This window comes from Bos grunniens, chromosome 6 (assembly GCF_055505025.1).
Source record: "Bos grunniens cultivar Pamir isolate PY7600 chromosome 6, Bosgru_T2T1.0, whole genome shotgun sequence".
NCBI lineage: Eukaryota > Metazoa > Chordata > Mammalia > Artiodactyla > Bovidae > Bos > Bos grunniens.
This window is the reverse complement of record NC_141170.1, coordinates 25,712,000-25,730,079: the sequence shown is the minus strand read 5'-3', so window position 1 is coordinate 25,730,079 and position 18,080 is coordinate 25,712,000. Positions and strand designations below refer to the sequence as shown.

Sequence of the window (18,080 nt, the reverse complement as noted above, 5' to 3'; positions counted from 1 at the left end):
ATGCAAACCAGCTTCTCTGATTTCTTATGATTTATTCAGAAGAGTAGTCATCCCACATCTTTTGTGTCAGCAGCACTTAGTTAATAGGTACTATCTTATTTAACATTCTCTTTCTACAAAGCACTTCAGGCTACTTGCAAGAAATACACTTCATAACACAAACCATCCCATTTTACTGAAAGAGTTTTGGGTCTTGTTGTTTATCATTGTGAGGGAACAAAAGTCAGGTTTTTCCACCCAGAGTGAGTTGGCGTTCTATGCTGTCAATCTACCCAGTGGACCTGACCCAGGCTGAGTGTCTTCAGTCAGCAACCACCAGCATTTGTGATTTTAATCATACCACTGCAGGAATTCACTGTTTATGCTGCCTCACTGAGTCATTTTTTAAACGGGCACTTGGTAACCCAAATAAATCTTTATATAAACGCAAGAGACATTTTTGAGGGCTGGTGGCAGTCTTCCAAATTCCTTACCACAAAGCTTTCTTCTCAAAGCTACCCCAAACCTTTTTTTCCTACTTTAAAAAAATTTTTTAAATGACACAAGAAGTATATTTTTATTGTAAAAGACAGTATAGAGGGACCTCCCTGGTGCTCCCAGTGCAGGGGGCCTGGGTTTGATCCCTGGTTAGGGAACTGGATCCCACATGCCACAATTAAGACCTAGTGCAGCCAAATAAGGAGAAGGCAATGGCACCCCACTCCAGTACTCTTGCCTGGAAAATCCCATGGACGGAGGAGCCTGGTGGGCTGCGGTCCATGGGGTCCCTAGGAGTCGGGCACGACTGAGCGACTTCACTTTCACTTTTCACTTTCATGCATTGGAGAAGGAAATGGCAACCCACTCCAGTGTTCTTGCCTGGAGAATCCCAGGGATGGGGGAGCCTGGTGGGCTGTGGTCCATGAGGTCGCTAGGAGTCGGACACGACTGAGCGACTTCACTTTCACTTTTCTCTTTTCAGGCACTGGAGAAGGAAATGGTAACCCACTCCAGTATTCTTGCCTGGAGAATCCCAGGGACAACGGAGCCTGGTGGGCAGCCAAATAAATAAATAAATATTTTTAAAAAGACAATACAGAAGTATATTCAAGTTCACCTTCTGTGGATATTTTTTAATGCCTCCTTTTCCAGAAGACAGGCCCTTTCTTTGTGGCTCTGGGAAGTGGTGAGGCGAGCAGGGACGGCTCTGAGCCCTTCCTCATACCTCTTTCTGTATCCTTTCCGGTATTAGTCAGGAGAAGCTATGTTCTGTTGCAGCAATAAACAGCTCCTCAAACTTCACCCAACTCACATGTGCTGAACCTACTGCAGGTTCAGCAGCTTTTCCGGGCAGCTTCCTTCCAAGTGATGACTTGCAAATGCAGGCGGCTTTCACCTTACAGCTACTCCACCTGGAACACAAGACTTTCAGACACTAAAGCAGGGGTTGAGTGAATTCACACATGCTCTCAAGTGTTGAAAGCTGGAAATGACACACATCACTTCCATTTCCCGTTCGTTGGCCAAACCCTGTGCATGGCCACAAATGAACTTTGAGGGAGGCTAGGAAGTTTTCCTGTGTACCCAGGAACGAGAAGAAAAATAACTATGATGCCACTGCTAAATTTCTACATATTCCCTCTCTCCTTGATGTTTTTTCAGACCTAGAGCCCTGACACTAAGCCAGGATGATCTCAAATGTCCTACTTGTTTGTTGGTATCTCTATACCCATTCCTGAGCAGTAAGCTCTCTGAGGCAAATTAGAGGCTACGAAAGGAGAAGATTTGGATTGTGAATGTGATATAAGGAAGGAATGAAATCTCTTGAGTGGTAAGATCCCCATCCATGAGAAGGGACTAGCCAACAGAAATCAACTTTCCTCTCCCCAAACCTGTTTACCATCCAGCCCTACCATGGTGCAGTAGACAGGTTAATAGAGTTCTCTATCCGATTCTCCCACTGTATAATAAGGGGGTTGTGCAGTTTTCTCCTGTAAGCATCAATTTCTAGAGAGAAGTATCTGATTTCTGCTTAGCCCTTGAGAAGAGAATAGATAATAATGTAGGAGAATTTTTGAAATACTGAAGATTTATCTGTAGAGGTCTATGAACTTTCTGTTTATTTATGTCTAAAGTATCGTACGCCTCTTTATTCTGCCTCCCCACCCCAGCTTTCCCTCCCGCTTCACAGAGTTAGCTGTGTTCATAGTGAACACACACACGTGCACACACACACACTCAGAGTCAGCTTCAGAAATCCTCTCCCCAAATCAATTTCCAAAGTTCCTCTTTTTTCCCCCTAAGTCCAACTTTCCTCAGCTCTGGTTGAGCCAGATGATTATCCATGAGGTAAATGACAGGTATAATTTGTGGTTATAAAAGCCTTCATTAATTCATAGTTTAATCTAGATGTCATCTGTGAGCAAACAATTTAATTAGGCTATTAATTCCATTGGAGTGCTTGGATTTATATATCCTCTGCAACAAGATTTTTGTGCTTTCCTCATTGGTCCTTATTCCCTAGTTTTCAATGATTTAATACCCTCAGTTACAGTTTCAATACCATAATTTTTGGCAACCTATTTCCATTCCTTTGAAAAGTTTGGACTTTCTTGACCATGAGCCAGATCCCTACTTAGTGGGTATGCAGTCATCTGACTGCAGACAGGGAGAAAATAGCAGATAATTTCTCCACATCTACGAGAATGTTGGTTGAAATCTAAAGGAGAGTTAAATAGGAATTTGAAGAGGAGCAACAGCCTCTCTATTAAGGGAGTGATGTCCCTTTGGTAGTAACCTCATCAGATTCCACTCCTCAGGTCCCTCTTTGCCCACTTCTATACATCTGGGCTTCCTAGGTGGTTCAGTGGTAAAGAATCTGCCTGCAATGCAGGAGACATGGGTTCGATCCCTGGGTTGGGAAGATCCCCTGGAGGAGGAAATGGCAACCCACTCCAGTATTCTTCCCTGGAAAATTCCATAGACAGAAGAGCCTGATGGGCTACAGTCCATGGGGGTTGCAAAGAGTCGGACACAACTGAATGACTTTCATACATCTGTAGCTACCAAATGAGGTCCTTTAGCACACATGCATTAAGGTGAATGAGCCAAGACAAGCTAGTTGTTGTTTAGTCGCTAAGTCATGTCTGAATTTTTTGAGACCCCATGGACTGTAGCCCGCCAGGCTCTTCCCACCCATGGCATTTCCCAGGCAAGAATACTAGAGTGGGTTGCTATTTCCTTCTCCAGGGGATCTTCCTGACCCAGAGATCGAATCCACGTCTCCTACACGGCAGATTCTCTACCGCTGAACCACCAGGGAATCTTAGCTCTTTTCTTCCCACAGCAGAGCATGCAAGCCCAGCATCTCAGGATTCTAGGACTCCAGGAATCCGTTCTCTAAACATCACAACTTCCAAATTTCTCTCTCCAGCAGGAAGGTGCTTTAGAGATTTCTCATTCACAATGTGTAACATTAAAGGTTTTAACCTAAACAGCAAAGTAAAACAGACAGAAGTAGCTAAACGGAAGTAAGACAGACCGTGTAGGTCTCCTTTCCCCAAGTGGGAAGTTTTGAGAGGTTCAGTGACTTCTTTAAAGCATCCAATAAGACATGAGGCTAGATCTCCGGGTTCTCAAGCTAGCTACTCTTTCGACCACAAGACCACACTTCCTTCCGCTCCCATTGATCTGCAGAGGAGACTGGCCGATGTAAGCAGCCAGGGTGGTGACAAGGGCATGAAGGAAAACACAATGTATTCCACAGGAGTCAAAAGCAAATCTGAATTTAGATGGCTCTTTTGAGAAGTCACTATGTAAATTCAATAGGAGGCTCTCCATGTAATTTAAGTGAAGGAAACAGCTTATTAAAAACCTACCATGTGCTAGGCACTGATAAGTGCCAGGGATACAAAGAATGCACAAAATGAAGTTCCTATCGTCATGTGTTAAAAATCATCACAGAACAATGAACAGCCATGTGGTATGCATTGCAGCCCAGCCCAGACACCCTTCACAGCTTCGAGGGCTCATCCCTGTGACTTTCTCCAGAGTCTTGACCTTGGCCAAGTGGAGCCACTTCACTGGAGTATCCCAGTCCAAGAATAACCAGGACTGACTCACTTCCTCTCTTTCATCTTCCTTCCCAGACTCAACCTAGGAAGATATCCTCATTCAGCTCTTTCCCATACTGCTTCTTCCCCCCTCCAGCTTTTTCTAAAGAACATATTCACTCAATAAAGTACATGTACTAGAACCCCTTTCTCAGGCTCTTCATCTATAAAAGCCAATCTTAAACACGGGTGTTTCTTTAGGTTACAGAGTAACCTCCTAGATGCATTGTCTAGCATAGGATTAGTAATATTATGTAGGTCTGCGGTGGTGCAGTGGTAAAGAATCCTGCCAATGCAGGAGTTGTAAGAGCTGCTGGTTTGATCTCTGGGTTAGGAAGGTCCTCCGGAGGAGGAAATGGCAACTCACTCCAGTATTCTTGCCTGGAAAATTCCATGGACAGGGGAGTCTGGTGGGCTACAGTCCACGGGGTTGCAAAAAGTCGGACATGACAGTGCACAGCACAACCTGCATAGGTTTGCACAAACTCAAAAGACCCCAGCATTTTCTACTATCTATGAGCACACATACACTGAGTATGCTACCCCACCTTCTCTCCATTTTTCTTCTAAAGACTGAACAGACTGGTTTTTCAATGTGACCTTTCAGTGACTATTTTTTGGCAGTTAAGAGACATTCTGTGGGGAATGGACTGACAGAATAGAACATAAATATGTATGTAGCTACATGAATGATGTGTGTTTTAGCATTTTCAGCACAATTGTGGCATCATTAAAAGCTATTTCTGTAAAAAAAAAAGTTTCCCTTTCTCATTATAGAATAGAATAGTGGAATAAAAACTCTCAAGGGGGAAACTGTTGATCTTACTGTTGGGGCAATCATCCTGAGCAAACCTCCAATCAGATGTTTGGTAAGAGATTCAGCCATTGCATTCCTTATCCATGCATTTCAACAAATGAACTGTGATGACATGATAAGGAACAACATCAATGCCACCCTTATTAAAATTAAACATATTTTTCTTACAATACCAGCTTTTATGGTGAGGGTAGCTCCTGCTGTCCATTCTCCTAACTCTCCTCACAGATTGATTCCTCTAAACAACCACATTTTTCTTTTCCAGTTTCCTATGTAGCTAAGGTATGAATGTTCTGCCACCAACACCTTAAATATTAATAAATGAGGTTAGATTATTAGAGACAAGATTAAAATATTGGAGCCATCTCCAAAACGTGCCTCTCCTCCCACTCTGCCCAAGAGATGGTTGCTTATTTAAAGACAAAGACAGGGCAGTGTTAAAGAAAAAATTATTCACGACAGGCAGGCAGATTTCATTCCCGGGAGGCTAACTCAGTGAGGTTCTGACCCAACTCCCACTCCAATAAGGACAAGCGGGGATTTATAGCCAAGCAGGAGGATGGGGGTTAGTGGATGGAAAATTACTAGGAGAAATCATCAGCGTTAAGTAGAATCATGTGAGAAGGGTTGACAGAATTCTTGCTAAAGGCAGGACAGAGTGATAAAATTTGAAGAGTGGGAAATTTTCAGTAAACTGATTCAGCAGGATTCTTGCTCAGATGGCCTCTACAAGGATAGAGAGTGAAGCCTCAGGCCTGGCCTTAATTGTCACAATAATATATCCATAGAAATTACTATTACCTTCATTTTACAGGTGAGGAAACTGAGACACAGAGAACTCAAGCAAATTTCCCCAAATCTCCCAACTGTTGGCTGAAGGATTTGAAAGTAGGAAGTCTGGTTACTGAGTCCGTGGTCTAACCATCGAGACCCACTGCCTTTTTGTATGTGAGAGAAAAATTAAAGCGAAAGATCTGGAGATAGGTTTTATAGCTGACAGAGTGAGCTGGAAGGTCTGGTAGAATAATTTATAATCTCCTCTTGCTGGTTACTGTACCATCGTTACAGGCAGAATTTTAGATTAAGTAGGTCAATTTCTAAGATGACCTGCAGCCCCTTAAATGAAGAGAGTTGAAAGCGGTGGGTACTACTTAATTTTTAATTGAAAATATTTTGACAGTAGCGTAATACTTATTAAAATGCAGATGAACACTAATGTTTCCTTTAAGAAAAACAGCTCTTACTGGACATTTGTATATCTGCATTTTAAGAGGACAGGAACTGCAAATTTTAGAAACCGCTCATCTTTGAAAACTCTCTTAAGGGCTCATTAAAAACTGATTTTTTTTTTTTCATTCTTTAGGGCATTAGAAGCTGTTGCACAAATGCAGCCTCATTAGGATTTTGTGTTTAGTGCCTCTGGTTTACAATGTCATTTATTATACAAAAAGCACAGTATTACGGCTATAATCTGAAAGCACAGAGACAGCAGTTACAAACGAGGTCTGGAAAACAAGATTACCAGTTTGGAAAGGAAACAGAACGCAGTATCAAGCCCCACAGTTTAGCAGAAATGGGTCGTATTGTAAGTAATACGCCCAGTGATGGACCTTCTTTCTTAATGTATCTTTTTTCTTAAATTAGTCCAAGGTCATTGCTACCATCAGAACCACTCCTCTAAAGTAAGAAATTATGTTTCTTATATTTATATCTGTGTGTTTATTACATTTCTTTTATTTGGGATGGTTAACAGTATTAGACCATTAAAGCTCTAACACAGGTAACTTTTGCAGCTACTATAATGGCGCAAAAGAGTATAATACAGAACAGATAGATTTGCTTGAGTGAAAGGAAAAAATAAAGAACAGGTCGGAGATGTAGGGTATTATGTAGGGGATGATCTACCCATGTTGAATGATGAAGTGGCTGAGATCATAAAGTACATGGTAGGAGGAAATCTGCAAAGGGAGAGATTTCTCAAAATACATTTTGACTTTGCTGGAGATCAGCAGCCTTTTTTTTTTTTGATGGTAGTGGCTCTCAAATGTCCTTTTCCAAGGACATCATGAGATGCAGCCGTGTCCATTTGGAATCACTTAAGAGCTGTTTTGTTTTAACGTGGTGGAGACAAATGGTTAACCCTTTGTAGTGGTCATTCTTTGGAATCAGTCAACTAACAATAAGCACCCACCCTCTACCCAACTGCCCCATTCTGATGATCCACAGTGTTAAGACCAGACCAAGCACCCCCAACCCCCTTGCTAGTCTACGATCATTTTCATTTCATATATGGTGCTTTCTTCACTCTGCCTCTCAGCTGCAGTTCACTGTACCAATGATGATTATCTGACCCAATCTGGAACAATCAGAGCACTTTCCCTATAAATATGGAATTGAGGTGAATGAGGAGTAAAGGGAAGAAAAAAGAGAGGGAGGAGAAGATGGATTCAATTTCCTTGTGAGGTAGAGTGATGACCTGCAAACTCAGGAGATGTGCATAGACTTCTTGCCAGACAGATTGGGCAACAGAGAAAGCCAGGGTGCAGGAACAGAACAATGCGACGGTTACACAGAGAGAAACAGAGAGCCACAGAAGAAATTCAGGCGTGGCTCTTCTGAGACTGAGCATCCCATTATGTTTCTGAGTCCCCTCTGCAGTGTTATAGTCTCCTTGTTTGCTTAATTTAATTCACCTGTATTTAAAAATTATAATTAAAGGAATCTCAACTTGATACACCCTTTTCTCTTATCATCTTAATGCTCTATAGTTTGTTTTCTCATTTTGAACCAGGAGGAAAAAGCAACAAATTCTTCTGGCTTGTGGCCTCTGTATTTTATGGCTGATGGAACGTGAAAATCACATCAGCTTTGCTAATTCCCAACTCACCTGATGTGTGGGAGTGTTGTTGGTACTTATGCTTAAGTCAAGAAATATGGTTTAAAACTGAGATAATGATGTGAAAGCATCTAGAATGATGTCTTCCCAGTAGTTAGGTGGTAATTAAGTTCCACTGGATACAAGGAACAGAGTCAAGTTATTATTATTTTAAACAGTGGGGTTTTGGAAGGATATTAATAGACAGAAGGAATCTCAGCTAAGAGCTGAGGCCTGGCTTGGCAACTCTAAGAACTGGATTTTCTTGTTAGCCACTCAGTAGCAGAAATTTGTTGACCTTACACTATTAGGTGACTTGGTTCCTCTTTGTATTTACTGCTTTTGCTGACCTACTTGCTCATGGTCTATTCAGCCCCCTTCTCCCTCCTTCGCTGTTTCTCTTCACTCATTTTGTCTCCTTTCTTGTAGCTTTAGCTTATAACTTCTGAATGTCTGTGACCTTTTTTTTTTTTTTAAATTTAGTGGTAATTTTATTTGTCTTCCCAACTTGACCTGAATTTCAGATTTTTGCTTATTTTTTCTTTTTGGTTTTGCCTTTTTTTTTTTTTTTTTCTGGCTGCACCCTGCACCTCTGAGGATCTTACTTGCCTCACCAGGAATTGAACCCTGTGCCCCCTGCAGTGGAAGCCGGGCGTCATAACCACAGGTGCACCGCCCTTTTATAGCCCTGACTACGATTTATTGGGAGGACTGATGCTGAAGCTGAAACTCCAATACTTTGGCCACCTGATGTGAAGAACTGACTCATTTGCAAAGACCCTGAGGCTGGGAAAGATTGAAGGCGGGAGAAGGGGATGACAGAGGATGAGATGGTTGGATGGCATCACCGACTCAATGGACATGAGTTTGAGTAAACTCTGGGAGATGGTGATGGACAGGGAATCCTGGCGTGCTGCAGTCCATGGGGTCGCAAAGAGTTGGACACGACTGAGCGACTGAACTGAACTGAACCATTTCTTATCTGGGTGGTTTTTTTTCCCCCACCTACACCTGGCTGATTGTTCTTCTTTTTTCCCCTTCTACATTGTGGAAAGGAATCTGATTTAGCTAGTTAATCTTGGTTTCAGAGGAGCTCTTATATTACTGTCCTCATAGCACCTTGCTTTTTATGAGTCTCTATGTTAGCTGTCCGAAGTCCGAAGTCCAAGCTGAATGGTAATAGGGATGACGGGTGTGAACGGAAGAGCCGCAAGGGCTCATGGTAGGTCGTGGCGGCCCAGAGCTGCCTCCTCAGGAGAAACCGTGGACAGAATTCCCTTGATTAATACAGCTCTCAATAAGCCTTTTCTTTCTTTCTTTCCTTTTCTTTCCAGCATAGTGACCTGGGGAGATACCTTTTCTAGAAATGTTCTGTCTTTCATATTGGTATGGGGGCTTATATATATGCAAGATGACTTGTGGTTTTTTCATTGTTTTGTGCAACACTTTCTGAAAGTGTGGTCAGTGGACTTAGGGAGATCTCCAGATCCTCTCTGGAGTCTGTGGGGTCAAAATTACTTTTATTATAGTGCTAAGATGGTACAATCTTATTTATGGTTGACATCTGCACCAGTAGTGGAAAGCAATGGTGGTTAAAATTGCTGGCATCTCAGTGTGACTCAAGGCAGCAGTCACAAATTGTACTAGAAATCATTGTTTTCTTATTGTCATGCACACGCAGTGAAAACCAAACCCCCTCCCCCCACCCCACCCCAATACAAAGCCAGTTTCCTTTAAGAATGTCCTTGATGGAGCAATAAAATAATGTATATTATTAAATCTTGACACTTGGTTAAACATTTATTCTATGTTTAAAAAATGGGAAAGATGCATGAAGCATTTCTGTTGCACACAGAAGAATAGAGTAGTTGTCTTGAGTAAAAGCAGTTGTGTGGCTGTTTGAGACTGAAGCTGAACTAGCTGCTTTTCTTATGGGACATCATTTTCACTTGGAAAAAAATGATAGAAAAACTATGGTTATTCACACTCGGGCACTTGGCAGATATTTCACTACAAATGCATGAAATGAAATTGTCACTTCATGGAAAACAGTTGACAGTGTTTGTTGCCAATGAGAAAAATAGGAGTGAAAATAAGAATTTGAGGAAGCTTGTAGCCTGATAGTTTTCCAACCCTTAAGGACTTTACTAATGAGATTGGTGGTGATATTAGTGAATGGAATTTTTGTTTCTATATAATGAACTATGTTAACATTTTGAAGATCTGCCTAACTCAGTGAAGCAATCCTTTCCAAATGACCAATGTTTCATGCTCAATAAAAGATCCAATCAAAATGCAAGCTAGACCAGTGGATTTTATCGTGATTGAGTTTAAAAGCTCATTTTGTGGTTTCAGATTCCACATTATAACTAACCTTTAGGAAACGGCCGCTCGTTGAGTTTTAGTGTAGCATCAATGAAAAATATTGACAACTATCTAAAAGGTTTATTAAAATGTGTGTATTCCTCTCTTTTCTAATAACATATCTGTGTTGAGCCAGATTTTCTTCATATGCTTAAAATAACATATGATAATGGAATGAATATTTGAGGAGATATGAGAAGTCTTCGAGGAATCCAGACATTAAGAAAACTGCCAAAATGTAAAACAACACCTCCTTTTTTGCACTAACTGGTTTTTGTTTTGTAAAAATGCTTTCTAAAAATGGCATTTAGGCTAATAAGTAGTAGGATTATTATTGTTATTTATGATAGAATTTACAAGTGAAAATTTAAAGAATATTTCAGTTCTAATTTCTAATGCTGTAAGTATTTATCGATATAATCCACATAAACTAAAGTTCTTCAAGGTCCTCAGAGAGGTTGAGTGTGAAGCAGTTGTGTGCAGGCTGGCTGGCACTGGCTCCCAGCAGCCAAGGTGAGCATCTCTTTTCAACTCTGAGTTCAGTAGCATCATATTGATGACTTAAAATTGGACACGGGGAACGTATTTATAAACAGAAATCAGGAAATACATAGAGATTAAAAAAATGTTTATTAAACATTTACCAGTACACTACTCTGTAAAGAACTCCTGAGATCAAAAAATGGGCAAGCTACTGGTCTAGTGGCAACCTCCCTCTCTCTCCTCTGTCATCTTTCCACAGGAATCTTCTTGAATTATTCTTTCTCTCGTTCAATAAATAATCACAGATTGTCTCTATTTTCTAGACAATATGTTGGGAAAGAGAGAGGTCAAGATGAGTAGCAAGTTCTCCATTTAGCTGGGATATTAGGAATCAATCACAAAATTCTGTGATGATTTGTTGTTAATAACAGTAAAATGGGAGAAAAATTTCCAACCTGGAGTGGAGGATGGGAGCAAGTGAAGGAATCCTGGGAAGGTGTCTATATCAGTCAGCATCCTGTCAGGAGATAGAAATTGCACCAACATTTAACACAAGGAATTGTTAACCAGGTACAAAGTTGCTAGCTAGGTAACAGAAAAGGCAAAAGGAAATTGCTAAATTGTTCGGGAAGCGCAATGGGAGACAGCTACTAGGTCGGTGAAATAAAGAGAAGAGGTTGGAACTATTAAAACTTAGAAAATTGGGTGGGGGCCCATGAAGCTGAAATTGAGAGACTCAGAGCTTGGGGCCTGCTCAGTTGGTGCCAGTGTCTCTGAGTTTGGAACAGGAGCCCTTTAGGCTGGGAGCCAAATCCCTGAGAAGGAGGTACCTGCTGACTAGTGCCATTGTCTCTAAAGTGGAACAACCTGAGGATGGTGTTTACCAGTACAGGAAAAATAGCCAGCTGAGTTAAGCTGCTACTATGGAGGAAAAAGAATTATGCTCCTAGGGTAAAGAAATGATGTAAGAGCACAGTTCAAAGGCACAGAAAGCAGACAGAAAACACATGCAGAAAGTCAGTTCATTATCCTCCAGCCTTGCAGTGTCCTTCTAGAGCACCCGTGGTGGTGCCTAACAGGAAGCCAGCTGCAAAGCACAAATGTGATTTGGGTTCCTGTTCCAGCATCATTAAGCAGAGTATAGAAGCGTGCACTTGCAGCTACAGTATAATGGCTTAGTAACTGCTGCACTGTGCTTCCTGGCCAGTCGGCATCCATAATGACCCAACTACATGTATACATCTTCTATATTTCCACCCAAAAAGATTCAATTCCTATATATAAATGAAGACACATTTTCCTTCTCGCTCACAATCATTGAAACAACTACCCACCTCTGGACTGTGTCAAACTCAGCCATTGCCTTGCCTGAATAGTCTTTTGTTGTGGTTTAGTGTTGCTAGGTCATGTCTCTTTTGCTACCCCATGGACTGTAGCCCCCCAGGCTTCTCTGTCCATGGGATTTCCCAGGCAAGAGTACTGAGGTGGGTTGTCATTTCCTTCTCCAGAGGATCTTCCTGACCCAGGGATTGAACCCACATCTCTTGCATTGGCAGGCAGATTCTTTACCACTGAACTACCAGGGAAGCCAGAATATTCTTCTACTGAAGACTAAATTGTAAAGCTAATCTCCAGCAAAACTTGTGTAAAATAATAAGTGGGAGAAGGAGAGAGAATAAAATCACCTGTCTTTAACTGTATACATACACCAACACAATTCACAATAAGCAAGGAAGAGAATCTACAAAGCTGCCATAGTCTTTGTTTCTATAACTGGTCATAAGGCCATAATTGATATTTATTATTTCTCTCTTCCTTTCTAGTTTTCATTTGTCCTCAGGTGGGACCTCAGCTGATAAGGATTCTTTGGGAGTGTAATCTAAACTTTTAATACTGAAGCATCTGACTGTTCAGCGGTCCTGACTTTATATTACAGCTGTAGTTTTCCATTGTATTTCGTTATTGTACATGGAAGCATTAAGAGGCTCCTCAGAGAACCCCCTTGGGTTCAACATGTAGTCCTCCCAGCCCCCAGTGTATGGCAGCAACTCAATTTTTCCTCAGTAACCTGGCTCAGTCATTTCAGTAGTATAAATTGTACAGCCAGTAGTACAAAAAGCCCCAAAGGGTCAGATGTCAGTTTCAGCTTCTAATTCAATGGAGCCAGTGTTGTAAGTCCTGGCAAAAATATTCTGCCCTTTGGCACCAAAACCTCTACATCGACAGAACTGAAAATTGCAAGAATGGAGACAAAAACCTCTGTAAGTGGTCATTAAGTGTAATATTGAGGGGATCCAGTTACTTCTCCTCCTTGATCCCTGAAGACATTATTTTGGTTACTGAAGCGGGGTGGGTAGCACCTGGTTGTGGATTCAAAGAGCATTTTCATCTTGTAAGCTAGAACCCCATCCTTCACCTGGCATTTTGAGTCCAGGAGGCTACTCTACTCTTCTATTCAGCTGACTGCTTCTGGGTGATGGGCTGTATGATGAGTGGTGAATTGCCTGCTGCACCTCTTTGGCTGTGAAATGAGTACTTTGACCAGAGTGATGCTGTGTGGTAGCTGACTCATCCCCTGGAGTGTGGAGCTTTATTGAGGACTCAGTGTTGGTCTTAGGCTTCCCCGAAAGCTCAGTGGGTAAAGAATCTGACTGCAATGCAGGAGACACAGGTTTGATCCCTAGATTAGGAAGATCCCCTGGAAGAGGGCATGGAAACCCACTCCAGTATTCTAGCCTGGGAAATCCCATGGGCAGAGGAGCCTGGTGGGCTACAGTCCATGGGGTCACAAAGAGTCAGACATGACTTAGAGACTAAACAATGACAACATAATTGCTTTACAATGCAGTGTTAGTTTCTGCTTTACAACAGTATGAATCAGCTATATGTATACATATATTCCCTCCCTCTTGAGTCTCCCTCTCATCCCCCGATCCTACCCCTCTAAGTCATCACAGAGCACCAAGCTGAGCTCCCTGTACTATACAGCAGCTTCCCATTAGCTATCTATTTTACACACGGTAGTATATATATGTTGATGCTACTCTCAATTCTTACCACCCTTTTCTTCTCCCTCTGAGTCCACAAGTTCATTCTTTATGTCTGCACCTCTATTCCTGCCCTGCAAATATGTTCATTAGTACCATTTTGTAGATTACATATGTGTTAATATGCAATATTTGCATTTCTCCTTCTGACTTACTTCATTCTGTATGATAGACTCTCAGTTCATCTACCTCATTACAACTGATCCAATTTCATTCCTTTTTCTGGCTGAATAATATTTGTGTGGCAAACAGATGGGAAAACAGTAGAAACAGTGACAGACTTTATTTTCTTGGGCTCCAAAATCACTGTGGACAGTGACTGCAGCCATGAAATTAAAAGACACTTGCTCCTTGGGAGAAAAGCTATGACAAACCTAGACAGCATATTAAAAAGCATGAACATTATTTTGCTGACAAAGGTCGTGTAGTCAAAGCTGTGGTTTTTCCAGTAGTCATGTATGGATGTGAGAGATGGACCATAAAGAAAGCTGAGTCCCAAAGAATTTGTGCTTTTGAACTACGGTGTTGGAGAAGGCTCTTGAGAGTCCCTTGAACTGCAAGGAGATTAAATCAGTCAATCCTAAAGGAAATCAATCCTGAATATTCATTGGAAGGACTGATGCTGAAGCTGAAGCTCCAGTACTTTGGCCACCTGATGCAAAGAGCTGTCTCATTAGTAAAGACCCTGATGCTGGGAAAGATTGAAAGCAGGAGGAAAAGGGAATGACAGAGGATGAGATGGTTGGATGGCATCACTGACTCAATGGATGTGAGTTTGAGCAAACTCTGGGAAATGGTGAAGGACGGGGAAGCCCGGCGTGCTACAATCCATACATACAGTCACAACATACGATTTGACTCATAGGAATCTCACATAGGTCCCTGAATTTTCCCGAGGTTTTACCTATTCTCTGGTTCACACCCCTGTTTTTTGTTAAATCGTTGCTGGTAGTGCTCAGCTCTGAGGTCCCATCAGATATGAGGTATTGCTTTGGTTTACAATCCTGGTAAAGACAGGAATTTCCAGGGCCTTTCACTTGACCTGGGCTTAGACAGTAAATAATCCGCCTACAATGCAGGAGGCCCAGGTTCGTTTCCTGGGTTGGGACGATCCCCTGGAGAAGGGGCATGGCAACCCACTCCAGTATTCTTGGCTGAAGAGTCCCATGGGCAGACGAACCAGGCAGGCTATACAGTCCATGGGGCTGTATAGTCAGACTCTGAGCAACTAACACTTTTCACTTGACCTATTTTTACCATGACAGTCCTCAATGGGCAGAGATTCAATGAGACTACTGTAGAGTATATAGCAGAGTTATTTCACATGAGTTAGGAAAGAGCTGGGTTATGTATCTACCCACTCAGTCATTGGTTGAGGGCTGTTCTCACATACAGGCAGAGCTGACTTTGGAGGCCAGAGAAAATGAACAGGGCACCTGCAGTGTATGCTACAAAGTTATTTTGTTTGTTTGTTTGTTTGAAATTATTTAATTCATTTACTTTCTAAAAAAGTTAGTTGAATTATAATGTGTTTGTTTCAGGTGTATAGCAAAGTGATTTAGTTATACATATATACACACACACATATATATGTAAACAATATAGAAATATATACTCATACACATATATATTCTTTTTCAGATGTTTTTCCCTTATAGTTCCCAGTGTTATACACTAAGTCCTTGTTGGTTATCTGTTTTATATATAGCAGTGTTGCAAGAAAGTTATTTGAATGGAAGTTTCTGAGTCCTGCTTTGAATGTGTTGAGAAGATAATGACGTTCAGTAGACTGTTGAATTAGTGACTCTGAAATTCAGCAAAGAAGATCTAGCCCCTCCTCTGTACCCCTATGGCCCTGTGCTCACCTCTGTCACAGTATTTACTATGTTTCATTTGAGTGACCTATTTATGTACTTGCCTTTTGACCAACCTGTAAAGGTCTGTGTCTTTTTTTTCTCTTTTCTTCATCGTTCATTGTGGTTGGCACAGAGTAGTTGTTCATCAAGTGTTTATTGGGCCAAAGTAAATGTTTTTCTCCTTATCAATGTTTTTGTGTTTTTTTTTTTTTTTAAGCTATCAGGTATGGTGAGAGCTGACATCTAACTCAGAGAGCAACCCCTATATTTTCTATACTGGCCCCATGCCTAACATCCCAAATAAGCTGTCTGTGGGCAGGAGGGAAAACCTTCTTTCTCCTCATATTGGACAGGTCAGAATTTATAATTAATTTATAGTGTGCATCATGTATGCTCAGTCACTCAGTCATATCCTACTCTTTGCCACCCCACGGTCTGTAGCCTGCTAGGCTCTTCTGTCCATGGAATTCTCCAGGCAAGAATGCTGGAGAGGGTTGCTATTTCCTACTCCTGGGTATCTTCCAAACCCAGAGCTTGAGCCCTTGTCTCCGGAGTCTCCTGCATTGGCCGGAGGACTGTTTACCACTGAGCCACCTGGGAAGCCCATAATGTGCATGCTAAGATTGTATTTCCTCTATTAGTATATGGTCTAATGTAAATGCCTTTATTTGATTCTCTTGCACCCCTAAGGAATGCTAAGTCAATTATTGAAACCACATACAATTCCTAAAACTTACAAATTGGCTGATAGCATTTGTAGAGAATTTATATTGTTTCCTGAGAACAATAACAAAAAAGCAATTATCAGCAGCATATGAATCTGGCTGATTTTTTTCAAGTAAGGAATGATCACCAAGAACCCACGAATGAAAGGAAATACGTTTGGTCTGAAATACAATGCGTGTATATAGTTTAGAGTCATTGGAACCCAGTGATCGAGTTCCCTCGGTCGCATTAACAAATAAACAGGTGTTTGATTCCTAGTACTTGTGCAAGTGGTTGGGATAAGATCAGCAGTCGCTATGATTCAGTGGCTTCTGGGAACACACACTGCTACTGTATACCGAGGGAGGAAGAACATGATAACTACTTGGTGTACATTTCTCTTGTTCTATGTGTCACATGCTACAGCACACCAAAAACTTCATACTTCTCAGTTGTGTGTTGCTTTAGGTTTTTGTTTTGTTTTGCTTAATGGAGCCATTAAACAAAGGGCTAGCATCATTTGGAGCCAGAATTGTCCATACAGCTGTCTGGTTTCCCTGGCATGTTCCTCCTCTGTATTGGGATCATAAATAAATATCTTGGAAATGTCTGACCTCTAGGGCAGTAAATAAAGTGAATTAAGCCTGTGAGAAGCAGCACATGGCTCTTTTCCATGGTGACCCACTTTGTTCATCTTTGTTCAGAAAAACATGGCAAAAAAGGCAACTGGGTGGACAGGCAAAGCCATGTGGTTGTAGAAATGAGTGGTAAGGAAAGATGGTGTACAGATTTGCAAGGACAGGCGACATGAAAACAAAAGCAAAGAGAAAGAAATAGGTCATAATTGAAGTATCCTTTTATGAAATAAACAAGCAATATTAATTCTTATCCAAACATTCTATGAGTGTAATATTTGTCACATTACACTGATGCTGATTCTTGGGCTTTGTGACAATGTTCTTGGCATGTGAAATTTGTTTACGCAGTTCATGTCCAGGTTGGTTCACCCAGCTGCCTAATAAAAACAAAGGTTAGTTTTCAGATTGGCCAGTTAGCTCTATAGAGAGAAATGATCTCTTTCTCTGGAGTAGCTTGTGAGCTATCAAATTCAGGTCTCTTTAAAAAAAAATTCAGGTCTATCCCAAACATAGGTCTTTGATCTTATGGCTAGTTATAATCATTGGGAGAACAACTTAAAGCAATTTTCCTCCTGAAATGGGTAACAAAATAAGTAACAATAGGAAATAATACTTAGCCTTACTGAGCCCTTTACCACATACACTGTGCTTAAACTATTGTCTCACTTAATTCTCACCAAACTGCCATTTTCAGGTGAGGAAACAGGCTTTAAAAAAGTTAAGTAGCTTGCCATATAAGTCATTCAGATATTAAACAATAAAGCTGGAATTTGAACTCCTCCACAAAAATAATAATTTATATTTGTTTAGCATTTTATGGTTCGTTGTTATTGTTCAGTCGTATCTGACTCTTTGCAACCCCATGGACTGCAGCATGCCATGCTTTCCTGTTCTTCACTATCTCCTGGAGTTTGCTCAAATTCATGTCCATTGAGTTGGTGATGCCATCCAACTGTCTCATCCTCTGCCCATTTTATGGTTTACTAATGGCTAGTGGAGGTGATGGAATTCCAGCTGAGCTATTTCAAATCCTAAAAGATGATGCTTTTAAAGTGCTGCACTCAATGTGCCAGCAAATTTGGAAAACTCAGCAGTGGCTACAGGACTGGAAAAGGTCAGTTTTCATTCCAATCTCAAAAAAAGGTAATGCCAAAGAATGTTCAAAGTACCACACAATTGCACTCATTTCACATGCTAACAAAGT

The 18,080-nt window shown here is 41.2% G+C and overlaps 1 long non-coding RNA gene across 1 annotated transcript in view; it reads left to right on the top strand.

Annotated features, from left to right (window-relative positions):
- Positions 1-10,082, top strand: part of LOC147370426 (uncharacterized) — a 40,878-nt gene extending 30,796 nt beyond the window's left edge. The window contains exon 3 of the long non-coding RNA XR_015165268.1: positions 8,401-10,082. This is a non-coding gene — a long non-coding RNA (uncharacterized LOC147370426). The remainder of the gene's footprint in view (positions 1-8,400) is intronic.
- The last annotated feature ends 7,998 nt before the right edge of the window (positions 10,083-18,080 follow it).